This window comes from Macadamia integrifolia, chromosome 1 (genome assembly GCF_013358625.1).
Source record: "Macadamia integrifolia cultivar HAES 741 chromosome 1, SCU_Mint_v3, whole genome shotgun sequence".
Taxonomy (NCBI): domain Eukaryota; kingdom Viridiplantae; phylum Streptophyta; class Magnoliopsida; order Proteales; family Proteaceae; genus Macadamia; species Macadamia integrifolia.
Window position 1 is genome coordinate 24,823,151 of NC_056557.1, and position 4,676 is coordinate 24,827,826.

At 42.2% G+C, this 4,676-nt stretch overlaps 1 pseudogene; it reads left to right on the forward strand.

Moving 5' to 3' along the window:
• The first annotated feature begins 2,230 nt into the window (after positions 1-2,230).
• Positions 2,231-4,392, forward strand: LOC122061954 (annotated as a pseudogene).
• Positions 4,393-4,676: the final 284 nt, after the last annotated feature.

A 4,676-nucleotide genomic window follows, 5' to 3' on the forward strand; every position in this document is an offset into this window, starting at 1 on the left:
CCTCTATATGAGCATAAATTTCTGCAAGGGTCTCTTACCTTTCCAGACTAGCAGTAAGAGTTCTTTCTTCTTTCTTCCCTGGTGTCATCATTTGCTCCCAAATCCTCCTATCCTGACATCGTTTCATAACTAGAATCTGATGTAGACTCCCCAAACCCATCTTCACTAGCCATATCTGCCCAATTAAGTCTTGTCGCACGCAACCCTTATTTCTTATCAATCAACCCACCTGGTTGATAAAGATCCACAAAATTGTGCCTACTTTGCTCTTCACGATTCTGGAATAGAAGGCTATCATGCACCAATATCCCTCCCTCATTTGATCCCAATCAATCCCCACCTTGAATGGAAAGAGCCTCATATCTTGCCTAAGAATGTTAAGGGACAAACAATTGATCTCCACCTTGATTGGCTCTGTTCAGAGAGCAAAGATTATTCCTAATGGAAGGAGTTTCCATAATAGTTGCTTCCTCCATCTCAGCTGATTATGATCCCACCAAATCTTCCCTATTTTGATACACTAAATTCTCTCCCTCTTTTCTAATCATACCATTAATGGATGGTTGATTCCTTGCCATCTTCTGTAGGATTTGGCTCCTCTGTGGCGCAAGACAACGTCCGGCGCGTATCCAATACCTAGCAATGCCTTGGCCTGCATATGACCGCCTTGAACTCCATGCCAAGGTGTTTCTAGCCATTGGATGTGCACCAAACACTGTGTTGCGCCACAGAGGAGCTCAATCCTCTTCTGTAAGATAGGATCCTCTTTTATAATAGGAGCTCCTCTAGGATAAGAAGAATTTGAATTCTTACCCGCATTAGCCTCCTCCAACAAATCATTGTTATCATTAAGGCCATGTAAAACACTTCTTTCCAAAGAATCTCCTAAATTGAGGCCCCATGCATATCTAGAATACTGTCTTTGGATTGTGATAGAGAACCACCTTCACCTTTCATGTTCCCTTCCCTTGCATAGCCATTAGATTGATGCAAATTGATCTCTTTTTCTAAGATAGAGGACACTCGACCAGACTGAGTCACCTAGTTCACCATAGCCGGGCTTACAAGGTTGACCCCATCTTCCTCCACATAGGATGCCCCCGGGATGCTCGCTGCCTGATCATTGGCTGTTTGACAGGCACCCATTGCCTTCTTGTGAGGACATAAGTTAAAAGTGCCCCAATCTTTTACAGTAACCGCAGTTTTTCATTCCATTCTCATAGGCAATGCTTTGTATGAAAGAGAATACTTTGATGATCTAGTCTCGCACCACTCCACTTGTACTTTCTTAATGCGTGTTGCAGTTTCTGAATCATCTAGTTCTACTAAGTCTCTGAACCTTCTGCTCACCTTCATCTCTCTCTCCACAACTCCATCTTCAAACCATTCAATTAGCTAAGCTTTTTCATGGGCTAATCATTAACCACAATCATTATTTATTATCAATCCCATTTTTTACACGGGAGCTCGTTCTTTAGAGAAATATAATCATTCCTAACATTAATTCTCTTCATGTCCCTTCGCTAAATTTGTCTTGGATAGAATCCTTCGAAAAATGTAGCTCAATCCTAGATTGTCCTCCCTTTTTCCAAAGAATGGAGGTGGATATTGAAGAACTTCAGTGACAAATCTTCTTGTGATTCTCTAGGTAAGCTGGCCTTAAATAATGCAATTCATCATATTTGGTGGGAAAGGAATAAAAGAAATATAATCTCCATTCTTGCTTTAAATGTGCTTTCTTATTTGAGGCTTTCGGTAAGAGAAGTTGTAGATGGGCTACTTACAACAAAGTTTTCCCTTCTCCACTTATCAATCTGAAGCAACTAACAGTGAACACAGGGTTGGACAATTGTGGGGTCATATGTATATAACATGTTTGTTGAGGAGCTCCCCTAACCTAGGGAAACTCTTTCTATTGATATTGGTTATTCTATCTTTGTTGATGTAGAATTACCATGCTACATGCAGTAACGCTATATACAATGAGAAACTCTTAAAATACAGTTAGAATCCTATCAAGAGTGGTAATTGGATACAGGTTATCAGATATGTATGGTAATCGACTAATCGTTACCAAAACTTAAAAAGATATGTATGGTAACAATATATTTGGTTGATAGTGGAAAGATTTTCCTAATATTATGTTTCAGCTCTAGTTAAATTCCTTTTTCAGCCAAAAACCAACCAAAGATCTTGCCTGGCAGACTTACAAAGGCAAGCAAGAATAGGGGGATTCTGCAAATTTTCCTAAGATTTCAAATCCTGACGAATGCAGTGATGTATTGGGCACTACCCAGTACCCAATACTAACCAGAGGAAGAGGTGAGAGCTGAGCAAGAAAAATGGAAGGCAGTATAGTGTTATACCCGATAATGGCGATGGGCCACCTCGTATCAATGGTGGAGCTCGCCAAGCTCATTGTCCGCCACTACCACCACCGCTACTCAGTCACAATTATCATTGCAGAGGGACCTCTCCTCACCCCCGATGTCACCGCCTTCCTTCGCCACATCTCGGAAACCACCAATTCCATTACCTTCCACCAGCTCCCTACTCTTTCTATGAAACCTTCTCCTAATTGAGCATCAATCCATACAGAATTCATTCACCCCAACAACCCAAATCTCAGCCATGCTCTCCAAACTATCTCGAAGTCCTCAAAAGTTCAAGCCTTTGTCATAGATGTCTTTCCTACAGCAGCCCTCAGCGTTGCATCCGATCTCGGCATCCCTACTTACTTCTTTCTCACTAGCGGTGCTGTCACACTCTCCTTGCTTCTCTATCTCCCAATCATTCACAATCAAACCACCAAGAGCTTCAAAGACATACCCACCATCCATTTCCACTTCCCAGGTTTGCCACCAATGCCTGCCTCATATATGCCCGGACCAGTGCAGGATCGAGAGGATCAGGTCTACAACGACATCTTAGAGATTGGTTTAAACCTACGCAGATCAAAGGGAATTATAGTGAACACCTTTGAGTGTCTTGAGTCAACATTGATCAAAGCCATTACTGATGGGCTCTGCGTACCAGATGCTTCAACCCCACCTGTTTACTGCATTGGACCATTGATAGCCACCCCTAAGAATGAGGGTGAAGCTGTAAATCAGTGCATGTCATGGCTTGATACGCAACCGAGTCAAAGCGTTGTGTTCTTGAGTTTTGGGAGCCGAGGTGTGTTTTCGGCAGAGCAGGTTAGGGAGATCGCTATAGGGTTGGAGAAGAGCGGGCAGAGGTTCTTGTGGGTTGTCCGTAAGCCTGTCTCTGAGGACAATAGCAAACAGTCCTCTGTGGAAATTGAAGACCCAGATTTAGATGCCTTGTTGCCGCAAGGCTTCTTGGATCGGACAAAGGAGAAGGGTCTTGTGATCAAATTGTGGCCACCACAGTCAAAGTGCTGAGTCACGAGTCGGTGGGTGGGTTCGTGACTCATTGTGGGTGGAACTCGGTATTAGAAGCCGTGTGCACTGGGGTGCCTATGGTGGCATGGCCTCTCTATTCTGAGCAGCGAATGAACAAAGCATTTTTGGTGGAAGAGATGAAATTGGCAATGCCGATGGAGGTATCCGAAGATGGGTTGGTGAGTGCTGCAGAGGTTGAGAAAAGGGTGACAACGTTGATGAAATCGGAAGAAGGGAGAGTGCTTAGAGAACGGAGTCAGATGATGAAGGAAAAGGCCATGGCTGCATGGACCAAATGTGGCTCTTCTATGACTGCTTTCAACAAGTTGGCTGAGTCATGGATCAATCAGCAGTAAAACGTTCACTGGAGCAGCTAAGGGATGCTATTACTTTTGATGTGAGTAAGAAAATTCCTCATAATTTTGTTGTTTGCCTGGATACAGGTAAAAATTGGTTCTTGGCATCTTCTAGGGACCTTCCTCTCTTCTCTCCTCCACCTTAGATTAAGCATCTTCTTGGAACCTTCTTCTTTTCTATTCCCCCCACCCCCCCCCCATTTTCTTGTATCATTCTTTTCTTCTTCTTTTTATTTATTTTATTTTATTTTTTATTTTATTGTTTCTCTCCCCCCCCCCTCTTTTTTATTGTTTCCCTCCCTTCTTTTGCTTGTTTCTATCCCCTTTCATTGTATCTGTCCCTTCTTTTGCCTATTTCTCCGCCCCCCTTTCGGGTTTGTCCCCTCTTAGATCGAGGCTGAGGCCTATCTCTTCGCGGCTTGGTATGGCTTTCTCCTTAGTCTAGCCAATTTGGCTTTGTATGTTGTATTTGTTTTTCTTTCGTGTTTTAATATATTTTTCATTCAAAAATATATATATATATATATATAACTCAAAACTGTTTTGATTGGTGAATGTGCTTAAAAACTCCATGCTTGGCTATTAAAATATGTAAGAGAGATGAATTGTATGAAATTGTGGATTGAATGTGATTTTCAAGCTGTGGTGGAGGCAATGTTGAGGAAATCTATCCCTTGGTGTTTCGAGCAACAGTGGAACTTCTACCATTTTTTCTTGGAGTCTGTTACATGGACGGGTAACACAAAAGTGAATATTGTGGCTTATATATTAGCCAACCAAGGAGCAAGATCTCAAATACCAAGTGTTTGGAATGGCTGCCCAAACTTTGACTCTAATAAAATTAGCTGCAAAGCCCAACTTAGGCATCAATATAGGTTTAACTCAATGTCATAAGATAGATTGGAGTGAGAGTCTA